The 25024-nt window shown below is 39.7% G+C and overlaps 8 non-coding genes across 8 annotated transcripts; all 8 read left to right on the top strand.

Annotated features, from left to right (window-relative positions):
* Positions 1-1310: 1310 nt before the first annotated feature.
* Positions 1311-1383, top strand: trnat-ugu (transfer RNA threonine (anticodon UGU)). The gene has a single exon. It is a non-coding gene; the product is annotated as a tRNA-Thr (tRNA).
* A 3077-nt stretch (positions 1384-4460) lies between these two features.
* Positions 4461-4533, top strand: trnat-ugu (transfer RNA threonine (anticodon UGU)). Its single transcript has one exon. It is a non-coding gene; the product is annotated as a tRNA-Thr (tRNA).
* Positions 4534-7612: 3079 nt separating this feature from the next.
* On the top strand, positions 7613-7685 carry trnat-ugu (transfer RNA threonine (anticodon UGU)). The gene has a single exon. It is a non-coding gene; the product is annotated as a tRNA-Thr (tRNA).
* A 3082-nt stretch (positions 7686-10767) lies between these two features.
* trnat-ugu (transfer RNA threonine (anticodon UGU)) lies at positions 10768-10840 on the top strand. Its single transcript has one exon. It is a non-coding gene; the product is annotated as a tRNA-Thr (tRNA).
* A 3079-nt stretch (positions 10841-13919) lies between these two features.
* Positions 13920-13992, top strand: trnat-ugu (transfer RNA threonine (anticodon UGU)). Its single transcript has one exon. It is a non-coding gene; the product is annotated as a tRNA-Thr (tRNA).
* Positions 13993-17073: 3081 nt separating this feature from the next.
* Positions 17074-17146, top strand: trnat-ugu (transfer RNA threonine (anticodon UGU)). The gene has a single exon. It is a non-coding gene; the product is annotated as a tRNA-Thr (tRNA).
* Positions 17147-20224: 3078 nt separating this feature from the next.
* On the top strand, positions 20225-20297 carry trnat-ugu (transfer RNA threonine (anticodon UGU)). Its single transcript has one exon. It is a non-coding gene; the product is annotated as a tRNA-Thr (tRNA).
* Positions 20298-23365: 3068 nt separating this feature from the next.
* Positions 23366-23438, top strand: trnat-ugu (transfer RNA threonine (anticodon UGU)). The gene has a single exon. It is a non-coding gene; the product is annotated as a tRNA-Thr (tRNA).
* Positions 23439-25024: the final 1586 nt, after the last annotated feature.

Below are 25024 nucleotides of genomic sequence, written 5' to 3' on the forward strand. Positions count from 1 at the left end.
ACTTTTGCTTATATTAACTGTAACTCAGGAAAAACGTTTCAATTGTTGCGAGTTGCGTATATATTTTTGTCCAGTATAGTAAAGAATGGCTAATTCTGAGAAAGTGTTAAAACTTCTTAGGGCTAGGGGGCAGTATCCTGAATTTCTGCCTGACTGACTTGCCCATAGTAAACTTCCTGTTACTCAGGCCCAGAAGCTAGGAAATGCATATAATTGGTAGAATTTGATAGAAAACACTTTGAAGTTTCTAAACTGTTAAAATAATGTCTGTGAGTATAACAGAATTGATATGGCAGGCGAAAACCCAGAGGAAAATCCACCCAGAAATCCTTTGTTTTTGGAAGTAACAGGCCTTTCCAATGCAAGTCTATGGGCCTACATATAAAAATTCCTCCCAGATTGCAGTACCTATGTATTCCACTAGATGTCAACAGTCTTTATACAGAGTTTCAGGCTTGTTTCTTGAAAAACGAACAAGTAATAGACGTTTTTTCCAAGGGAGCTCAACAGGAAAGTAGGCTTTTGGTGCGCGTGAATGAGGGCGTGCTCTTTGTTATTTTCCTTTCTCATTGAACACCGTTCTTTCCGTCTGAAATATTATCGTTTATTTACATACCTGCGGGTACCTGTGGATTGAAGAGAAACATTGTTTGACTTGTTTGGACCAAGTTTACCGGTAGCATTTTGGATTCCTTTGTATGCATGTTGAAGGAGTGGATTACTGAAATCAATGGCGCCAACTCAATTGACTTTTTGGACATAAAGAAGGACTTTATCGAACAAATCAAACATTCGTTGCGTAGCTGGGACCCTTGCGATTGCAAGCAGAGGAAGATCTTCAAAGGTAAGTGATTTATTTAATCGCTATTTGCCATTTTGTAAAGCCTGTATTGGTTGAAAAAATATTTGGATGTGGGGAGCTGTCCTCAGATAATCACATGGTATGCTTTCGCCGTAAAGCCTTTTGGAAATCTGACAACGCAGTTGGATTAACAAGACGTTAATCTTTTAAATGATATAAGACACTTGTATGTTCATGAATGTTTAATATTGTGATGTTGACATTTGAATTTGGCGCTCTCCAATTTCACCGGATGTTGTCGGAAGAGGGAATTACTGTCCTGCCTGAGGGTCACATAGACCTGGGAGAGTTTGTCATTAAATGTATAACAAAGGATGACAAGGAATCTGCTTTTACTGCAGGAGCCAGACTGGGTAACCTGCATGTTTGGTTACTTAGGTGTGTCTCTTTTTTACTCTCTGATGGGTGTGTTCTTTATAGCGTTCCAATTCTTCTTACAGAGGTGTATGGCTCCATAGCTCAGTGGTTAGAGCACTGGTCTTGTAAACCAGGGGTCGTGAGTTCAATTCTCACTGGGGCCTTGATTTTGACTCTACCCTCTGAGACATTCATCTGAAACTTTACACAGGGTGGGACTTACCATTTCTCTCGCTCTATACAGCAGAAAGTTCTAAATGTGACAACAAAGTGACGATATTGCGCTGCACAAATAATTATCTGCTGTACTACTACTGTAAGAGACATTGCCAAACAAACTGAGGATACGATTCCACGTTTGCCGATTCTGTCCTGGGCCGCCAATCATGACTAAAAAAGAGCTGAAACTAGAGACAGGAGTAGCAGAAGTCATGAAAACCAGTGATGCATGTTGAAGGAATAATATCATTACCTTAACCTCTTACATCTAGATGTTCCGCTAGCGGAACACCTGCTCCAATATCCAATGATGGGCGTGGCGCGAAATACAAGTTCCTCTAAAATCCGAAAACTTCCATTTTTCAAACATATGACTATTTTACAGCATTTAAAAGACAAGACTCTCGTTAATCTAACCACACTGTCCGATTTCAAAAAGGCTTTACAGCGAAAGCAAAACATTAGATTATGTCAGCAGAGTACCCAGCCAGAAATAATCAGACTACCCATTTTTCAAGCTAGCATATAATGTCACAAAAAACAAAACCACAACTAAATGCAGCACTAACCTTTGATGATCTTCATCAGATGACAACCCTAGGACATTATGTTATACAATGCATGCATGTTTTGTTCAATCAAGTTCATATTTATATCAAAAAACAGCTTTTTTACATTAGCATGTGACGTTCAGAACTAGCATACCCCCGCAACTCCGAGTGAATTTACTAAATTACTCACGATAAACGTTCACAAAAAACATAACAATTATTTAAAGAATTATAGATACAGAACTCCTCTATGCACTCGATATGTCCGATTTTAAAATAGCTTTTCGGTGAAAGCCCATTTTACAATATTCTCAGTAGATAGCCCGGCATCACAGGGCTAGCTATTTAGACACCCACCAAGTTTAGCACTCACCAAAATCAGATTTACTATTAGAAAAGTTTGATTACCTTTGATGTTCTTCATCAGAATGCACTCCCAGGACTTCTACTTCAATAACAAATGTTGGTTTGGTCCAAAATAATCCATAGTTATGTCCAACAGCGGCGTTTTGTTCGTGCGTTCTAGACACTATCCGAATGGTAAATAAGGGTCGTGCCCATGGCGCATTTCGTGACAAAAGATTTCTAAATATTTCATTACCGTACTTCGAAGCATGTCAACCGCTGTTTAAAATCAATTTTTATGCCATTTTTCTCGTAAAAAATCGATAATATTCCGACCGGGAATCTGCGTTTCGGTAAACAGAGGGAAAAACAGAAAGACGGGGGCGGCCAGTGCACGCGCCTAAGCCCACTGTCCCCTGATCGGCCACTTGACAAACGCGATAATGTGTTTCAGCCAGGGCTTTGAATTACGTCATTCAGCTTTTTCCCGGGCTCTGAGAGCCCATTGGAGCCGTAGGAAGTGTCACGTAACAGCAGAGATCCTTTGTAATGGATAGAGATGACAAAGAAGGCCAAGAAATGGTCAGACAGGGTACTTCCTGTACAGAATCTTCTCAGGTTTTGGCCTGCCAAATGAGTTCTGTTATACTCACAGACACCATTCAAACAGTTTTAGAAACTTTGGAGTGTTTTCTATCCAAAGCTAATAATTATATGCATATTCTAGTTTCTGGGCAGGAGTAATAATCAGATTAAATCGGGTACGTTTTTTATCCAGCCGTGAAAATACTGCCCACTAGCCATAACAGGTTAAACTTTTGCTTATATTAACTGTAACTCAGGAAAAACTTTTCAATTGTTGCGAGTTGCGTATATATTTTTGTCCAGTATAGTAAAGAATGGCTAATTCTGAGAAAGTGTTAAAACTTCTTAGGGCTAGGGGGCAGTATCCTGAATTTCTGCCTGACTGACTTGCCCATAGTAAACTTCCTGTTACTCAGGCCCAGAAGCTAGGAAATGCATATAATTGGTAGAATTTGATAGAAAACACTTTGAAGTTTCTAAACTGTTAAAATAATGTCTGTGAGTATAACAGAATTGATATGGCAGGCGAAAACCCAGAGGAAAATCCACCCAGAAATCCTTTGTTTTTGGAAGTAACAGGCCTTTCCAATGCAAGTCTATGGGCCTACATATAAAAATTTCTCCCAGATTGCAGTACCTATGTATTCCACTAGATGTCAACAGTCTTTATACAGAGTTTCAGGCTTGTTTCTTGAAAAACGAACAAGTAATAGTCGTTTTTTCCAAGGGAGCTCAACAGGAAAGTAGGCTTTTGGTGCGCGTGAATGAGGGCGTGCTCTTTGTTATTTTCCTTCCTCATTGAACACCGTTCTTTCCGTCTGAAATATTATCGTTTATTTACATACCTGCGGGTACCTGTGGATTGAAGAGAAACATTGTTTGACTTGTTTGGACCAAGTTTACCGGTAGCATTTTGGATTCCTTTGTATGCATGTTGAAGGAGTGGATTACTGAAATCAATGGCGCCAACTCAATTGACTTTTTTGGACATAAAGAAGGACTTTATCGAACAAATCAAACATTCGTTGCGTAGCTGGGACCCTTGCGATTGCAAGCAGAGGAAGATCTTCAAAGGTAAGTGATTTATTTAATCGCTATTTGCGATTTTGTAAAGCCTGTATTGGTTGAAAAAATATTTGGATGTGGGGAGCTGTCCTCAGATAATCACATGGTATGCTTTCGCCGTAAAGCCTTTTGGAAATCTGACAACGCAGTTGGATTAACAAGACGTTAATCTTTTAAATGATATAAGACACTTGTATGTTCATGAATGTTTAATATTGTGATGTTGACATTTGAATTTGGCGCTCTCCAATTTCACCGGATGTTGTCGGAAGAGGGAATTACTGTCCTGCCTGAGGGTCACATAGACCTGGGAGAGTTTGTCATTAAATGTATAACAAAGGATGACAAGGAATCTGCTTTTACTGCAGGAGCCAGACTGGGTAACCTGCATGTTTGGTTACTTAGGTGTGTCTCTTTTTTTACTCTCTGATGGGTGTGTTCTTTATAGCGTTCCAATTCTTCTTACAGAGGTGTATGGCTCCATAGCTCAGTGGTTAGAGCACTGGTCTTGTAAACCAGGGGTCGTGAGTTCAATTCTCACTGGGGCCTTGATTTTGACTCTACCCTCTGAGACATTCATCTGAAACTTTACACAGGGTGGGACTTACCATTTCTCTCGCTCTATACAGCAGAAAGTTCTAAATGTGACAACAAAGTGACGATATTGCGCTGCACAAATAATTATCTGCTGTACTACTACTGTAAGAGACATTGCCAAACAAACTGAGGATACGATTCCACGTTTGCCGATTCTGTCCTGGGCCGCCAATCATGACTAAAAAAGAGCTGAAACTAGAGACAGGAGTAGCAGAAGTCATGAAAACCAGTGATGCATGTTGAAGGAATAATATCATTACCTTAACCTCTTACATCTAGATGTTTCGCTAGCGGAACACCTGCTCCAATATCCAATGATGGGCGTGGCGCGAAATACAAATTCCTCTAAAATCCGAAAACTTCAATTTTTCAAACATATGACAATTTTACAGCATTTAAAAGACAAGACTCTCGTTAATCTAACCACACTGTCCGATTTCAAAAAGGCTTTACAGCGAAAGCAAAACATTAGATTATGTCAGCAGAGTACCCAGCCAGAAATAATCAGACTACCCATTTTTCAAGCTAGCATATAATGTCACAAAAAACAAAACCACAACTAAATGCAGCACTAACCTTTGATGATCTTCATCAGATGACAACCCTAGGACATTATGTTATACAATGCATGCATGTTTTGTTCAATCAAGTTCATATTTATATCAAAAAACAGCTTTTTTACATTAGCATGTGACGTTCAGAACTAGCATACCCCCGCAAACCTCCGGTGAATTTACTAAATTACTCACGATAAACGTTCACAAAAAACATAACAATTATTTAAAGAATTATAGATACAGAACTCCTCTATGCACTCGATATGTCCGATTTTAAAATAGCTTTTCGGTGAAAGCCCATTTTACAATATTCTCAGTAGATAGCCCGGCATCACAGGGCTAGCTATTTAGACACCCACCAAGTTTAGCACTCACCAAAATCAGATTTACTATTAGAAAAGTTTGATTACCTTTGATGTTCTTCATCAGAATGCACTCCCAGGACTTCTACTTCAATAACAAATGTTGGTTTGGTCCAAAATAATCCATAGTTATGTCCAACAGCGGCGTTTTGTTCGTGCGTTCTAGACACTATCCGAATGGTAAATAAGGGTCGTGCCCATGGCGCATTTCGTGACAAAAGATTTCTAAATATTTCATTACCGTACTTCGAAGCATGTCAACCGCTGTTTAAAATCAATTTTTATGCCATTTTTCTCGTAAAAAATCGATAATATTCCGACCGGGAATCTGCGTTTCGGTAAACAGAGGGAAAAACAGAAAGACGGGGCGGCCAGTGCACGCGCCTAAGCCCACTGTCCCCTGATCGGCCACTTGACAAACGCGATAATGTGTTTCAGCCAGGGCTTTGAATTACGTCATTCAGCTTTTTCCCGGGCTCTGAGAGCCCATTGGAGCCGTAGGAAGTGTCACGTAACAGCAGAGATCCTTTGTAATGGATAGAGATGACAAAGAAGGCCAAGAAATGGTCAGACAGGGTACTTCCTGTACAGAATCTTCTCAGGTTTTGGCCTGCCAAATGAGTTCTGTTATACTCACAGACACCATTCAAACAGTTTTAGAAACTTTGGAGTGTTTTCTATCCAAAGCTAATAATTATATGCATATTCTAGTTTCTGGGCAGGAGTAATAATCAGATTAAATCGGGTACGTTTTTTATCCAGCCGTGAAAATACTGCCCACTAGCCATAACAGGTTAATTAACTTTTGCTTATATTAACTGTAACTCAGGAAAAACTTTTCAATTGTTGCGAGTTGCGTATATATTTTTGTCCAGTATAGTAAAGAATGGCTAATTCTGAGAAAGTGTTAAAACTTCTTAGGGCTAGGGGGCAGTATCCTGAATTTCTGCCTGACTGACTTGCCCATAGTAAACTTCCTGTTACTCAGGCCCAGAAGCTAGGAAATGCATATAATTGGTAGAATTTGATAGAAAACACTTTGAAGTTTCTAAACTGTTAAAATAATGTCTGTGAGTATAACAGAATTGATATGGCAGGCGAAAACCCAGAGGAAAATCCACCCAGAAATCCTTTGTTTTTGGAAGTAACAGGCCTTTCCAATGCAAGTCTATGGGCCTACATATAAAAATTCCTCCCAGATTGCAGTACCTATGTATTCCACTAGATGTCAACAGTCTTTATACAGAGTTTCAGGCTTGTTTCTTGAAAAACGAACAAGTAATAGTCGTTTTTTCCAAGGGAGCTCAACAGGAAAGTAGGCTTTTGGTGCGCGTGAATGAGGGCGTGCTCTTTGTTATTTTCCTTTCTCATTGAACACCGTTCTTTCCGTCTGAAATATTATCGTTTATTTACATACCTGCGGGTACCTGTGGATTGAAGAGAAACATTGTTTGACTTGTTTGGACCAAGTTTACCGGTAGCATTTTGGATTCCTTTGTATGCATGTTGAAGGAGTGGATTACTGAAATCAATGGCGCCAACTCAATTGACTTTTTTGGACATAAAGAAGGACTTTATCGAACAAATCAAACATTCGTTGCGTAGCTGGGACCCTTGCGATTGCAAGCAGAGGAAGATCTTCAAAGGTAAGTGATTTATTTAATCGCTATTTGCGATTTTGTAAAGCCTGTATTGGTTGAAAAAATATTTGGATGTGGGGAGCTGTCCTCAGATAATCACATGGTATGCTTTCGCCGTAAAGCCTTTTGGAAATCTGACAACGCAGTTGGATTAACAAGACGTTAAGCTTTTAAATGATATAAGACACTTGTATGTTCATGAATGTTTAATATTGTGATGTTGACATTTGAATTTGGCGCTCTCCAATTTCACCGGATGTTGTCGGAAGAGGGAATTACTGTCCTGCCTGAGGGTCACATAGACCTGGGAGAGTTTGTCATTAAATGTATAACAAAGGATGACAAGGAATCTGCTTTTACTGCAGGAGCCAGACTGGGTAACCTGCATGTTTGGTTACTTAGGTGTGTCTCTTTTTTACTCTCTGATGGGTGTGTTCTTTATAGCGTTCCAATTCTTCTTACAGAGGTGTATGGCTCCATAGCTCAGTGGTTAGAGCACTGGTCTTGTAAACCAGGGGTCGTGAGTTCAATTCTCACTGGGGCCTTGATTTTGACTCTACCCTCTGAGACATTCATCTGAAACTTTACACAGGGTGGGACTTACCATTTCTCTCGCTCTATACAGCAGAAAGTTCTAAATGTGACAACAAAGTGACGATATTGCGCTGCACAAATAATTATCTGCTGTACTACTACTGTAAGAGACATTGCCAAACAAACTGAGGATACGATTCCACGTTTGCCGATTCTGTCCTGGGCCGCCAATCATGACTAAAAAGAGCTGAAACTAGAGACAGGAGTAGCAGAAGTCATGAAAACCAGTGATGCATGTTGAAGGAATAATATCATTACCTTAACCTCTTACATCTAGATGTTCCGCTAGCGGAACACCTGCTCCAATATCCAATGATGGGCGTGGCGCGAAATACAAATTCCTCTAAAATCCGAAAACTTCCATTTTTCAAACATATGACAATTTTACAGCATTTAAAAGACAAGACTCTCGTTAATCTAACCACACTGTCCGATTTCAAAAAGGCTTTACAGCGAAAGCAAAACATTAGATTATGTCAGCAGAGTACCCAGCCAGAAATAATCAGACTACCCATTTTTCAAGCTAGCATATAATGTCACAAAAAACAAAACCACAACTAAATGCAGCACTAACCTTTGATGATCTTCATCAGATGACAACCCTAGGACATTATGTTATACAATGCATGCATGTTTTGTTCAATCAAGTTCATATTTATATCAAAAAACAGCTTTTTTACATTAGCATGTGACGTTCAGAACTAGCATACCCCCCGCGAAACCTCCGGTGAATTTACTAAATTACTCACGATAAACGTTCACAAAAAACATAACAATTATTTAAAGAATTATAGATACAGAACTCCTCTATGCACTCGATATGTCCGATTTTAAAATAGCTTTTCGGTGAAAGCCCATTTTACAATATTCTCAGTAGATAGCCCGGCATCACAGGGCTAGCTATTTAGACACCCACCAAGTTTAGCACTCACCAAAATCAGATTTACTATTAGAAAAGTTTGATTACCTTTGATGTTCTTCATCAGAATGCACTCCCAGGACTTCTACTTCAATAACAAATGTTGGTTTGGTCCAAAATAATCCATAGTTATGTCCAACAGCGGCGTTTTGTTCGTTGCGTTCTAGACACTATCCGAATGGTAAATAAGGGTCGTGCCCATGGCGCATTTCGTGACAAAAGATTTCTAAATATTTCATTACCGTACTTCGAAGCATGTCAACCGCTGTTTAAAATCAATTTTTATGCCATTTTTCTCGTAAAAAATCGATAATATTCCGACCGGGAATCTGCGTTTCGGTAAACAGAGGGAAAAACAGAAAGACGGGGCGGCCAGTGCACGCGCCTAAGCCCACTGTCCCCTGATCGGCCACTTGACAAACGCGATAATGTGTTTCAGCCAGGGCTTTGAATTACGTCATTCAGCTTTTTCCCGGGCTCTGAGAGCCCATTGGAGCCGTAGGAAGTGTCACGTAACAGCAGAGATCCTTTGTAATGGATAGAGATGACAAAGAAGGCCAAGAAATGGTCAGACAGGGTACTTCCTGTACAGAATCTTCTCAGGTTTTGGCCTGCCAAATGAGTTCTGTTATACTCACAGACACCATTCAAACAGTTTTAGAAACTTTGGAGTGTTTTCTATCCAAAGCTAATAATTATATGCATATTCTAGTTTCTGGGCAGGAGTAATAATCAGATTAAATCGGGTACGTTTTTTATCCAGCCGTGAAAATACTGCCCACTAGCCATAACAGGTTAATTAAACTTTTGCTTATATTAACTGTAACTCAGGAAAAACTTTTCAATTGTTGCGAGTTGCGTATATATTTTTGTCCAGTATAGTAAAGAATGGCTAATTCTGAGAAAGTGTTAAAACTTCTTAGGGCTAGGGGGCAGTATCCTGAATTTCTGCCTGACTGACTTGCCCATAGTAAACTTCCTGTTACTCAGGCCCAGAAGCTAGGAAATGCATATAATTGGTAGAATTTGATAGAAAACACTTTGAAGTTTCTAAACTGTTAAAATAATGTCTGTGAGTATAACAGAATTGATATGGCAGGCGAAAACCCAGAGGAAAATCCACCCAGAAATCCTTTGTTTTTGGAAGTAACAGGCCTTTCCAATGCAAGTCTATGGGCCTACATATAAAAATTCCTCCCAGATTGCAGTACCTATGTATTCCACTAGATGTCAACAGTCTTTATACAGAGTTTCAGGCTTGTTTCTTGAAAAACGAACAAGTAATAGTCGTTTTTTCCAAGGGAGCTCAACAGGAAAGTAGGCTTTTGGTGCGCGTGAATGAGGGCGTGCTCTTTGTTATTTTCCTTTCTCATTGAACACCGTTCTTTCCGTCTGAAATATTATCGTTTATTTACATACCTGCGGGTACCTGTGGATTGAAGAGAAACATTGTTTGACTTGTTTGGACCAAGTTTACCGGTAGCATTTTGGATTCCTTTGTATGCATGTTGAAGGAGTGGATTACTGAAATCAATGGCGCCAACTCAATTGACTTTTTTGGACATAAAGAAGGACTTTATCGAACAAATCAAACATTCGTTGCGTAGCTGGGACCCTTGCGATTGCAAGCAGAGGAAGATCTTCAAAGGTAAGTGATTTATTTAATCGCTATTTGCGATTTTGTAAAGCCTGTATTGGTTGAAAAAATATTTGGATGTGGGGAGCTGTCCTCAGATAATCACATGGTATGCTTTCGCCGTAAAGCCTTTTGGAAATCTGACAACGCAGTTGGATTAACAAGACGTTAAGCTTTTAAATGATATAAGACACTTGTATGTTCATGAATGTTTAATATTGTGATGTTGACATTTGAATTTGGCGCTCTCCAATTTCACCGGATGTTGTCGGAAGAGGGAATTACTGTCCTGCCTGAGGGTCACATAGACCTGGGAGAGTTTGTCATTAAATGTATAACAAAGGATGACAAGGAATCTGCTTTTACTGCAGGAGCCAGACTGGGTAACCTGCATGTTTGGTTACTTAGGTGTGTCTCTTTTTTACTCTCTGATGGGTGTGTTCTTTATAGCGTTCCAATTCTTCTTACAGAGGTGTATGGCTCCATAGCTCAGTGGTTAGAGCACTGGTCTTGTAAACCAGGGGTCGTGAGTTCAATTCTCACTGGGGCCTTGATTTTGACTCTACCCTCTGAGACATTCATCTGAAACTTTACACAGGGTGGGACTTACCATTTCTCTCGCTCTATACAGCAGAAAGTTCTAAATGTGACAACAAAGTGACGATATTGCGCTGCACAAATAATTATCTGCTGTACTACTACTGTAAGAGACATTGCCAAACAAACTGAGGATACGATTCCACGTTTGCCGATTCTGTCCTGGGCCGCCAATCATGACTAAAAAGAGCTGAAACTAGAGACAGGAGTAGCAGAAGTCATGAAAACCAGTGATGCATGTTGAAGGAATAATATCATTACCTTAACCTCTTACATCTAGATGTTCCGCTAGCGGAACACCTGCTCCAATATCCAATGATGGGCGTGGCGCGAAATACAAATTCCTCTAAAATCCGAAAACTTCCATTTTTCAAACATATGACAATTTTACAGCATTTAAAAGACAAGACTCTCGTTAATCTAACCACACTGTCCGATTTCAAAAAGGCTTTACAGCGAAAGCAAAACATTAGATTATGTCAGCAGAGTACCCAGCCAGAAATAATCAGACTACCCATTTTTCAAGCTAGCATATAATGTCACAAAAAACAAAACCACAACTAAATGCAGCACTAACCTTTGATGATCTTCATCAGATGACAACCCTAGGACATTATGTTATACAATGCATGCATGTTTTGTTCAATCAAGTTCATATTTATATCAAAAAACAGCTTTTTTACATTAGCATGTGACGTTCAGAACTAGCATACCCCCGCAAACCTCCGGTGAATTTACTAAATTACTCACGATAAACGTTCACAAAAAACATAACAATTATTTAAAGAATTATAGATACAGAACTCCTCTATGCACTCGATATGTCCGATTTTAAAATAGCTTTTCGGTGAAAGCCCATTTTACAATATTCTCAGTAGATAGCCCGGCATCACAGGGCTAGCTATTTAGACACCCACCAAGTTTAGCACTCACCAAAATCAGATTTACTATTAGAAAAGTTTGATTACCTTTGATGTTCTTCATCAGAATGCACTCCCAGGACTTCTACTTCAATAACAAATGTTGGTTTGGTCCAAAATAATCCATAGTTATGTCCAACAGCGGCGTTTTGTTCGTGCGTTCTAGACACTATCCGAATGGTAAATAAGGGTCGTGCCCATGGCGCATTTCGTGACAAAAGATTTCTAAATATTTCATTACCGTACTTCGAAGCATGTCAACCGCTGTTTAAAATCAATTTTTATGCCATTTTTCTCGTAAAAAATCGATAATATTCCGACCGGGAATCTGCGTTTCGGTAAACAGAGGGAAAAACAGAAAGACGGGGCGGCCAGTGCACGCGCCTAAGCCCACTGTCCCCTGATCGGCCACTTGACAAACGCGATAATGTGTTTCAGCCAGGGCTTTGAATTACGTCATTCAGCTTTTTCCCGGGCTCTGAGAGCCCATTGGAGCCGTAGGAAGTGTCACGTAACAGCAGAGATCCTTTGTAATGGATAGAGATGACAAAGAAGGCCAAGAAATGGTCAGACAGGGTACTTCCTGTACAGAATCTTCTCAGGTTTTGGCCTGCCAAATGAGTTCTGTTATACTCACAGACACCATTCAAACAGTTTTAGAAACTTTGGAGTGTTTTCTATCCAAAGCTAATAATTATATGCATATTCTAGTTTCTGGGCAGGAGTAATAATCAGATTAAATCGGGTACGTTTTTTATCCAGCCGTGAAAATACTGCCCACTAGCCATAACAGGTTAATTAAACTTTTGCTTATATTAACTGTAACTCAGGAAAAACTTTTCAATTGTTGCGAGTTGCGTATATATTTTTGTCCAGTATAGTAAAGAATGGCTAATTCTGAGAAAGTGTTAAAACTTCTTAGGGCTAGGGGGCAGTATCCTGAATTTCTGCCTGACTGACTTGCCCATAGTAAACTTCCTGTTACTCAGGCCCAGAAGCTAGGAAATGCATATAATTGGTAGAATTTGATAGAAAACACTTTGAAGTTTCTAAACTGTTAAAATAATGTCTGTGAGTATAACAGAATTGATATGGCAGGCGAAAACCCAGAGGAAAATCCACCCAGAAATCCTTTGTTTTTGGAAGTAACAGGCCTTTCCAATGCAAGTCTATGGGCCTACATATAAAAATTCCTCCCAGATTGCAGTACCTATGTATTCCACTAGATGTCAACAGTCTTTATACAGAGTTTCAGGCTTGTTTCTTGAAAAACGAACAAGTAATAGTCGTTTTTTCCAAGGGAGCTCAACAGGAAAGTAGGCTTTTGGTGCGCGTGAATGAGGGCGTGCTCTTTGTTATTTTCCTTTCTCATTGAACACCGTTCTTTCCGTCTGAAATATTATCGTTTATTTACATACCTGCGGGTACCTGTGGATTGAAGAGAAACATTGTTTGACTTGTTTGGACCAAGTTTACCGGTAGCATTTTGGATTCCTTTGTATGCATGTTGAAGGAGTGGATTACTGAAATCAATGGCGCCAACTCAATTGACTTTTTTGGACATAAAGAAGGACTTTATCGAACAAATCAAACATTCGTTGCGTAGCTGGGACCCTTGCGATTGCAAGCAGAGGAAGATCTTCAAAGGTAAGTGATTTATTTAATCGCTATTTGCGATTTTGTAAAGCCTGTATTGGTTGAAAAAATATTTGGATGTGGGGAGCTGTCCTCAGATAATCACATGGTATGCTTTCGCCGTAAAGCCTTTTGGAAATCTGACAACGCAGTTGGATTAACAAGACGTTAATCTTTTAAATGATATAAGACACTTGTATGTTCATGAATGTTTAATATTGTGATGTTGACATTTGAATTTGGCGCTCTCCAATTTCACCGGATGTTGTCGGAAGAGGGAATTACTGTCCTGCCTGAGGGTCACATAGACCTGGGAGAGTTTGTCATTAAATGTATAACAAAGGATGACAAGGAATCTGCTTTTACTGCAGGAGCCAGACTGGGTAACCTGCATGTTTGGTTACTTAGGTGTGTCTCTTTTTTACTCTCTGATGGGTGTGTTCTTTATAGCGTTCCAATTCTTCTTACAGAGGTGTATGGCTCCATAGCTCAGTGGTTAGAGCACTGGTCTTGTAAACCAGGGGTCGTGAGTTCAATTCTCACTGGGGCCTTGATTTTGACTCTACCCTCTGAGACATTCATCTGAAACTTTACACAGGGTGGGACTTACCATTTCTCTCGCTCTATACAGCAGAAAGTTCTAAATGTGACAACAAAGTGACGATATTGCGCTGCACAAATAATTATCTGCTGTACTACTACTGTAAGAGACATTGCCAAACAAACTGAGGATACGATTCCACGTTTGCCGATTCTGTCCTGGGCCGCCAATCATGACTAAAAAAGAGCTGAAACTAGAGACAGGAGTAGCAGAAGTCATGAAAACCAGTGATGCATGTTGAAGGAATAATATCATTACCTTAACCTCTTACATCTAGATGTTCCGCTAGCGGAACACCTGCTCCAATATCCAATGATGGGCGTGGCGCGAAATACAAATTCCTCTAAAATCCGAAAACTTCCATTTTTCAAACATATGACAATTTTACAGCATTTAAAAGACAAGACTCTCGTTAATCTAACCACACTGTCCGATTTCAAAAAGGCTTTACAGCGAAAGCAAAACATTAGATTATGTCAGCAGAGTACCCAGCCAGAAATAATCAGACTACCCATTTTTCAAGCTAGCATATAATGTCACAAAAAACAAAACCACAACTAAATGCAGCACTAACCTTTGATGATCTTCATCAGATGACAACCCTAGGACATTATGTTATACAATGCATGCATGTTTTGTTCAATCAAGTTCATATTTATATCAAAAAACAGCTTTTTACATTAGCATGTGACGTTCAGAACTAGCATACCCCCCGCAAACCTCCGGTGAATTTACTAAATTACTCACGATAAACGTTCACAAAAAACATAACAATTATTTAAAGAATTATAGATACAGAACTCCTCTATGCACTCGATATGTCCGATTTTAAAATAGCTTTTCGGTGAAAGCCCATTTTACAATATTCTCAGTAGATAGCCCGGCATCACAGGGCTAGCTATTTAGACACCCACCAAGTTTAGCACTCACCAAAATCAGATTTACTATTAGAAAAGTTTGATTACCTTTGATGTTCTTCATCAGAATGCACTCCCAGGACTTCTACTTCAATAACAAATGTTGGTTTGGTCCAAAATAATCCATAGTTATGTCCAACAGCGGCGTTTTGTTCGTATGCGTTCTAGACACTATCCGAATGGTAAATAAGGGTCGTGCCCATGGCGCATTTCGTGACAAAAGATTTCTAAATATTTCATTACCGTACTTCGAAGCATGTCAACCGCTGTTTAAAATCAATTTTTATGCCATTTTTCTCGTAAAAAATCGATAATATTCCGACCGGGAATCTGCGTTTCGGTAAACAGAGGGAAAAACAGAAAGACGGGGGCGGCCAGTGCACGCGCCTAAGCCCACTGTCCCCTGATCGGCCACTTGACAAACGCGATAATGTGTTTCAGCCAGGGCTTTGAATTACGTCATTCAGCTTTTTCCCGGGCTCTGAGAGCCCATTGGAGCCGTAGGAAGTGTCACGTAACAGCAGAGATCCTTTGTAATGGATAGAGATGACAAAGAAGGCCAAGAAATGGTCAGACAGGGTACTTCCTGTACAGAATCTTCTCAGGTTTTGGCCTGCCAAATGAGTTCTGTTATACTCACAGACACCATTCAAACAGTTTTAGAAACTTTGGAGTGTTTTCTATCCAAAGCTAATAATTATATGCATATTCTAGTTTCTGGGCAGGAGTAATAATCAGATTAAATCGGGTACGTTTTTTATCCAGCCGTGAAAATACTGCCCACTAGCCATAACAGGTTAATTAACTTTTGCTTATATTAACTGTAACTCAGGAAAAACTTTTCAATTGTTGCGAGTTGCGTATATATTTTTGTCCAGTATAGTAAAGAATGGCTAATTCTGAGAAAGTGTTAAAACTTCTTAGGGCTAGGGGGCAGTATCCTGAATTTCTGCCTGACTGACTTGCCCATAGTAAACTTCCTGTTACTCAGGCCCAGAAGCTAGGAAATGCATATAATTGGTAGAATTTGATAGAAAACACTTTGAAGTTTCTAAACTGTTAAAATAATGTCTGTGAGTATAACAGAATTGATATGGCAGGCGAAAACCCAGAGGAAAATCCACCCAGAAATCCTTTGTTTTTGGAAGTAACAGGCCTTTCCAATGCAAGTCTATGGGCCTACATATAAAAATTCCTCCCAGATTGCAGTACCTATGTATTCCACTAGATGTCAACAGTCTTTATACAGAGTTTCAGGCTTGTTTCTTGAAAAACGAACAAGTAATAGTCGTTTTTTCCAAGGGAGCTCAACAGGAAAGTAGGCTTTTGGTGCGCGTGAATGAGGGCGTGCTCTTTGTTATTTTCCTTTCTCATTGAACACCGTTCTTTCCGTCTGAAATATTATCGTTTATTTACATACCTGCGGGTACCTGTGGATTGAAGAGAAACATTGTTTGACTTGTTTGGACCAAGTTTACCGGTAGCATTTTGGATTCCTTTGTATGCATGTTGAAGGAGTGGATTACTGAAATCAATGGCGCCAACTCAATTGACTTTTTTGGACATAAAGAAGGACTTTATCGAACAAATCAAACATTCGTTGCGTAGCTGGGACCCTTGCGATTGCAAGCAGAGGAAGATCTTCAAAGGTAAGTGATTTATTTAATCGCTATTTGCGATTTTGTAAAGCCTGTATTGGTTGAAAAAATATTTGGATGTGGGGAGCTGTCCTCAGATAATCACATGGTATGCTTTCGCCGTAAAGCCTTTTGGAAATCTGACAACGCAGTTGGATTAACAAGACGTTAATCTTTTAAATGATATAAGACACTTGTATGTTCATGAATGTTTAATATTGTGATGTTGACATTTGAATTTGGCGCTCTCAATTTCACCGGATGTTGTCGGAAGAGGGAATTACTGTCCTGCCTGAGGGTCACATAGACCTGGGAGAGTTTGTCATTAAATGTATAACAAAGGATGACAAGGAATCTGCTTTTACTGCAGGAGCCAGACTGGGTAACCTGCATGTTTGGTTACTTAGGTGTGTCTCTTTTTTACTCTCTGATGGGTGTGTTCTTTATAGCGTTCCAATTCTTCTTACAGAGGTGTATGGCTCCATAGCTCAGTGGTTAGAGCACTGGTCTTGTAAACCAGGGGTCGTGAGTTCAATTCTCACTGGGGCCTTGATTTTGACTCTACCCTCTGAGACATTCATCTGAAACTTTACACAGGGTGGGACTTACCATTTCTCTCGCTCTATACAGCAGAAAGTTCTAAATGTGACAACAAAGTGACGATATTGCGCTGCACAAATAATTATCTGCTGTACTACTACTGTAAGAGACATTGCCAAACAAACTGAGGATACGATTCCACGTTTGCCGATTCTGTCCTGGGCCGCCAATCATGACTAAAAAGAGCTGAAACTAGAGACAGGAGTAGCAGAAGTCATGAAAACCAGTGATGCATGTTGAAGGAATAATATCATTACCTTAACCTCTTACATCTAGATGTTCCGCTAGCGGAACACCTGCTCCAATATCCAATGATGGGCGTGGCGCGAAATACAAATTCCTCTAAAATCCGAAAACTTCCATTTTTCAAACATATGACAATTTTACAGCATTTAAAAGACAAGACTCTCGTTAATCTAACCACACTGTCCGATTTCAAAAAGGCTTTACAGCGAAAGCAAAACATTAGATTATGTCAGCAGAGTACCCAGCCAGAAATAATCAGACTACCCATTTTTCAAGCTAGCATATAATGTCACAAAAAACAAAACCACAACTAAATGCAGCACTAACCTTTGATGATCTTCATCAGATGACAACCCTAGGACATTATGTTATACAATGCATGCATGTTTTGTTCAATCAAGTTCATATTTATATCAAAAACAGCTTTTTTACATTAGCATGTGACGTTCAGAACTAGCATACCCCCCGCAAACCTCCGGTGAATTTACTAAATTACTCACGATAAACGTTCACAAAAAACATAACAATTATTTAAAGAATTATAGATACAGAACTCCTCTATGCACTCGATATGTCCGATTTTAAAATAGCTTTTCGGTGAAAGCCCATTTTACAATATTCTCAGTAGATAGCCCGGCATCACAGGGCTAGCTATTTAGACACCCACCAAGTTTAGCACTCACCAAAATCAGATTTACTATTAGAAAAGTTTGATTACCTTTGATGTTCTTCATCAGAATGCACTCCCAGGACTTCTACTTCAATAACAAATGTTGGTTTGGTCCAAAATAATCCATAGTTATGTCCAACAGCGGCGTTTTGTTCGTTGCGTTCTAGACACTATCCGAATGGTAAATAAGGGTCGTGCCCATGGCGCATTTCGTGACAAAAGATTTCTAAATATTTCATTACCGTACTTCGAAGCATGTCAACCGCTGTTTAAAATCAATTTTTATGCCATTTTTCTCGTAAAAAATCGATAATATTCCGACCGGGAATCTGCGTTTCGGTAAACAGAGGGAAAAACAGAAAGACGGGGCGGCCAGTGCACGCGCCTAAGCCCACTGTCCCCTGATCGGCCACTTGACAAACGCGATAATGTGTTTCAGCCAGGGCTTTGAATTACGTCATTCAGCTTTTTCCCGGGCTCTGAGAGCCCATTGGAGCCGTAGGAAGTGTCACGTAACAGCAGAGATCCTTTGTAATGGATAGAGATGACAAAGAAGGCCAAGAAATGGTCAGACAGGGTACTTCCTGTACAGAATCTTCTCAGGTTTTGGCCTGCCAAATGAGTTCTGTTATACTCACAGACACCATTCAAACAGTTTTAGAAACTTTGGAGTGTTTTCTATCCAAAGCTAATAATTATATGCATATTCTAGTTTCTGGGCAGGAGTAATAATCAGATTAAATCGGGTACGTTTTTTATCCAGCCGTGAAAATACTGCCCACTAGCCATAACAGGTTAATAACTTTTGCTTATATTAACTGTAACTCAGGAAAAACTTTTCAATTGTTGCGAGTTGCGTATATATTTTTGTCCAGTATAGTAAAGAATGGCTAATTCTGAGAAAGTGTTAAAACTTCTTAGGGCTAGGGGGCAGTATCCTGAATTTCTGCCTGACTGACTTGCCCATAGTAAACTTCCTGTTACTCAGGCCCAGAAGCTAGGAAATGCATATAATTGGTAGAATTTGATAGAAAACACTTTGAAGTTTCTAAACTGTTAAAATAATGTCTGTGAGTATAACAGAATTGATATGGCAGGCGAAAACCCAGAGGAAAATCCACCCAGAAATCCTTTGTTTTTGGAAGTAACAGGCCTTTCCAATGCAAGTCTATGGGCCTACATATAAAAATTCCTCCCAGATTGCAGTACCTATGTATTCCACTAGATGTCAACAGTCTTTATAAAGAGTTTCAGGCTTGTTTCTTGAAAAACGAACAAGTAATAGTCGTTTTTTCCAAGGGAGCTCAACAGGAAAGTAGGCTTTTGGTGCGCGTGAATGAGGGCGTGCTCTTTGTTATTTTCCTTTCTCATTGAACACCGTTCTTTCCGTCTGAAATATTATCGTTTATTTACATACCTGCGGGTACCTGTGGATTGAAGAGAAACATTGTTTGACTTGTTTGGACCAAGTTTACCGGTAGCATTTTGGATTCCTTTGTATGCATGTTGAAGGAGTGGATTACTGAAATCAATGGCGCCAACTCAATTGACTTTTTTGGACATAAAGAAGGACTTTATCGAACAAATCAAACATTCGTTGCGTAGCTGGGACCCTTGCGATTGCAAGCAGAGGAAGATCTTCAAAGGTAAGTGATTTATTTAATCGCTATTTGCGATTTTGTAAAGCCTGTATTGGTTGAAAAAATATTTGGATGTGGGGAGCTGTCCTCAGATAATCACATGGTATGCTTTCGCCGTAAAGCCTTTTGGAAATCTGACAACGCAGTTGGATTAACAAGACGTTAATCTTTTAAATGATATAAGACACTTGTATGTTCATGAATGTTTAATATTGTGATGTTGACATTTGAATTTGGCGCTCTCCAATTTCACCGGATGTTGTCGGAAGAGGGAATTACTGTCCTGCCTGAGGGTCACATAGACCTGGGAGAGTTTGTCATTAAATGTATAACAAAGGATGACAAGGAATCTGCTTTTACTGCAGGAGCCAGACTGGGTAACCTGCATGTTTGGTTACTTAGGTGTGTCTCTTTTTTACTCTCTGATGGGTGTGTTCTTTATAGCGTTCCAATTCTTCTTACAGAGGTGTATGGCTCCATAGCTCAGTGGTTAGAGCACTGGTCTTGTAAACCAGGGGTCGTGAGTTCAATTCTCACTGGGGCCTTGATTTTGACTCTACCCTCTGAGACATTCATCTGAAACTTTACACAGGGTGGGACTTACCATTTCTCTCGCTCTATACAGCAGAAAGTTCTAAATGTGACAACAAAGTGACGATATTGCGCTGCACAAATAATTATCTGCTGTACTACTACTGTAAGAGACATTGCCAAACAAACTGAGGATACGATTCCACGTTTGCCGATTCTGTCCTGGGCCGCCAATCATGACTAAAAAGAGCTGAAACTAGAGACAGGAGTAGCAGAAGTCATGAAAACCAGTGATGCATGTTGAAGGAATAATATCATTACCTTAACCTCTTACATCTAGATGTTCCGCTAGCGGAACACCTGCTCCAATATCCAATGATGGGCGTGGCGCGAAATACAAATTCCTCTAAAATCCGAAAACTTCCACATATGACAATTTTACAGCATTTAAAAGACAAGACTCTCGTTAATCTAACCACACTGTCCGATTTCAAAAAGGCTTTACAGCGAAAGCAAAACATTAGATTATGTCAGCAGAGTACCCAGCCAGAAATAATCAGACTACCCATTTTTCAAGCTAGCATATAATGTCACAAAAAACAAAACCACAACTAAATGCAGCACTAACCTTTGATGATCTTCATCAGATGACAACCCTAGGACATTATGTTATACAATGCATGCATGTTTTGTTCAATCAAGTTCATATTTATATCAAAAACCAGCTTTTTTACATTAGCATGTGACGTTCAGAACTAGCATACCCCCCGCAAACCTCCGGTGAATTTACTAAATTACTCACGATAAACGTTCACAAAAAACATAACAATTATTTAAAGAATTATAGATACAGAACTCCTCTATGCACTCGATATGTCCGATTTTAAAATAGCTTTTCGGTGAAAGCCCATTTTACAATATTCTCAGTAGATAGCCCGGCATCACAGGGCTAGCTATTTAGACACCCACCAAGTTTAGCACTCACCAAAATCAGATTTACTATTAGAAAAGTTTGATTACCTTTGATGTTCTTCATCAGAATGCACTCCCAGGACTTCTACTTCAATAACAAATGTTGGTTTGGTCCAAAATAATCCATAGTTATGTCCAACAGCGGCGTTTTGTTTGTGCGTTCTAGACACTATCCGAATGGTAAATAAGGGTCGTGCCCATGGCGCATTTCGTGACAAAAGATTTCTAAATATTTCATTACCGTACTTCGAAGCATGTCAACCGCTGTTTAAAATCAATTTTTATGCCATTTTTCTCGTAAAAAATCGATAATATTCCGACCGGGAATCTGCGTTTCGGTAAACAGAGGGAAAAACAGAAAGACGGGGCGGCCAGTGCACGCGCCTAAGCCCACTGTCCCCTGATCGGCCACTTGACAAACGCGATAATGTGTTTCAGCCAGGGCTTTGAATTACGTCATTCAGCTTTTTCCCGGGCTCTGAGAGCCCATTGGAGCCGTAGGAAGTGTCACGTAACAGCAGAGATCCTTTGTAATGGATAGAGATGACAAAGAAGGCCAAGAAATGGTCAGACAGGGTACTTCCTGTACAGAATCTTCTCAGGTTTTGGCCTGCCAAATGAGTTCTGTTATACTCACAGACACCATTCAAACAGTTTTAGAAACTTTGGAGTGTTTTCTATCCAAAGCTAATAATTATATGCATATTCTAGTTTCTGGGCAGGAGTAATAATCAGATTAAATCGGGTACGTTTTTTATCCAGCCGTGAAAATACTGCCCACTAGCCATAACAGGTTAATACTTTTGCTTATATTAACTGTAACTCAGGAAAAACTTTTCAATTGTTGCGAGTTGCGTATATATTTTTGTCCAGTATAGTAAAGAATGGCTAATTCTGAGAAAGTGTTAAAACTTCTTAGGGCTAGGGGGCAGTATCCTGAATTTCTGCCTGACTGACTTGCCCATAGTAAACTTCCTGTTACTCAGGCCCAGAAGCTAGGAAATGCATATAATTGGTAGAATTTGATAGAAAACACTTTGAAGTTTCTAAACTGTTAAAATAATGTCTGTGAGTATAACAGAATTGATATGGCAGGCGAAAACCCAGAGGAAAATCCACCCAGAAATCCTTTGTTTTTGGAAGTAACAGGCCTTTCCAATGCAAGTCTATGGGCCTACATATAAAAATTCCTCCCAGATTGCAGTACCTATGTATTCCACTAGATGTCAACAGTCTTTATACAGAGTTTCAGGCTTGTTTCTTGAAAAACGAACAAGTAATAGTCGTTTTTTCCAAGGGAGCTCAACAGGAAAGTAGGCTTTTGGTGCGCGTGAATGAGGGCGTGCTCTTTGTTATTTTCCTTTCTCATTGAACACCGTTCTTTCCGTCTGAAATATTATCGTTTATTTACATACCTGCGGGTACCTGTGGATTGAAGAGAAACATTGTTTGACTTGTTTGGACCAAGTTTACCGGTAGCATTTTGGATTCCTTTGTATGCATGTTGAAGGAGTGGATTACTGAAATCAATGGCGCCAACTCAATTGACTTTTTTGGACATAAAGAAGGACTTTATCGAACAAATCAAACATTCGTTGCGTAGCTGGGACCCTTGCGATTGCAAGCAGAGGAAGATCTTCAAAGGTAAGTGATTTATTTAATCGCTATTTGCGATTTTGTAAAGCCTGTATTGGTTGAAAAAATATTTGGATGTGGGGAGCTGTCCTCAGATAATCACATGGTATGCTTTCGCCGTAAAGCCTTTTGGAAATCTGACAACGCAGTTGGATTAACAAGACGTTAAGCTTTTAAATGATATAAGACACTTGTATGTTCATGAATGTTTAATATTGTGATGTTGACATTTGAATTTGGCGCTCTCCAATTTCACCGGATGTTGTCGGAAGAGGGAATTACTGTCCTGCCTGAGGGTCACATAGACCTGGGAGAGTTTGTCATTAAATGTATAACAAAGGATGACAAGGAATCTGCTTTTACTGCAGGAGCCAGACTGGGTAACCTGCATGTTTGGTTACTTAGGTGTGTCTCTTTTTTACTCTCTGATGGGTGTGTTCTTTATAGCGTTCCAATTCTTCTTACAGAGGTGTATGGCTCCATAGCTCAGTGGTTAGAGCACTGGTCTTGTAAACCAGGGGTCGTGAGTTCAATTCTCACTGGGGCCTTGATTTTGACTCTACCCTCTGAGACATTCATCTGAAACTTTACACAGGGTGGGACTTACCATTTCTCTCGCTCTATACAGCAGAAAGTTCTAAATGTGACAACAAAGTGACGATATTGCGCTGCACAAATAATTATCTGCTGTACTACTACTGTAAGAGACATTGCCAAACAAACTGAGGATACGATTCCACGTTTGCCGATTCTGTCCTGGGCCGCCAATCATGACTAAAAAAGAGCTGAAACTAGAGACAGGAGTAGCAGAAGTCATGAAAACCAGTGATGCATGTTGAAGGAATAATATCATTACCTTAACCTCTTACATCTAGATGTTCCGCTAGCGGAACACCTGCTCCAATATCCAATGATGGGCGTGGCGCGAAATACAAATTCCTCTAAAATCCGAAAACTTCCATTTTTCAACATATGACAATTTTACAGCATTTAAAAGACAAGACTCTCGTTAATCTAACCACACTGTCCGATTTCAAAAAGGCTTTACAGCGAAAGCAAAACATTAGATTATGTCAGCAGAGTACCCAGCCAGAAATAATCAGACTACCCATTTTTCAAGCTAGCATATAATGTCACAAAAAACAAAACCACAACTAAATGCAGCACTAACCTTTGATGATCTTCATCAGATGACAACCCTAGGACATTATGTTATACAATGCATGCATGTTTTGTTCAATCAAGTTCATATTTATATCAAAAAACAGCTTTTTTACATTAGCATGTGACGTTCAGAACTAGCATACCCCCGCAACCTCCGGTGAATTTACTAAATTACTCACGATAAACGTTCACAAAAAACATAACAATTATTTAAAGAATTATAGATACAGAACTCCTCTATGCACTCGATATGTCCGATTTTAAAATAGCTTTTCGGTGAAAGCCCATTTTACAATATTCTCAGTAGATAGCCCGGCATCACAGGGCTAGCTATTTAGACACCCACCAAGTTTAGCACTCACCAAAATCAGATTTACTATTAGAAAAGTTTGATTACCTTTGATGTTCTTCATCAGAATGCACTCCCAGGACTTCTACTTCAATAACAAATGTTGGTTTGGTCCAAAATAATCCATAGTTATGTCCAACAGCGGCGTTTTGTTCGTGCGTTCTAGACACTATCCGAATGGTAAATAAGGGTCGTGCCCATGGCGCATTTCGTGACAAAAGATTTCTAAATATTTCATTACCGTACTTCGAAGCATGTCAACCGCTGTTTAAAATCAATTTTTATGCCATTTTTCTCGTAAAAAATCGATAATATTCCGACCGGGAATCTGCGTTTCGGTAAACAGAGGGAAAAACAGAAAGACGGGGCGGCCAGTGCACGCGCCTAAGCCCACTGTCCCCTGATCGGCCACTTGACAAACGCGATAATGTGTTTCAGCCAGGGCTTTGAATTACGTCATTCAGCTTTTTCCCGGGCTCTGAGAGCCCATTGGAGCCGTAGGAAGTGTCACGTAACAGCAGAGATCCTTTGTAATGGATAGAGATGACAAAGAAGGCCAAGAAATGGTCAGACAGGGTACTTCCTGTACAGAATCTTCTCAGGTTTTGGCCTGCCAAATGA

The sequence above is a fragment of the Salmo salar genome, chromosome ssa05, assembly GCF_905237065.1.
Source record: "Salmo salar chromosome ssa05, Ssal_v3.1, whole genome shotgun sequence".
NCBI classification, from domain to species: Eukaryota; Metazoa; Chordata; class Actinopteri; order Salmoniformes; family Salmonidae; genus Salmo; species Salmo salar.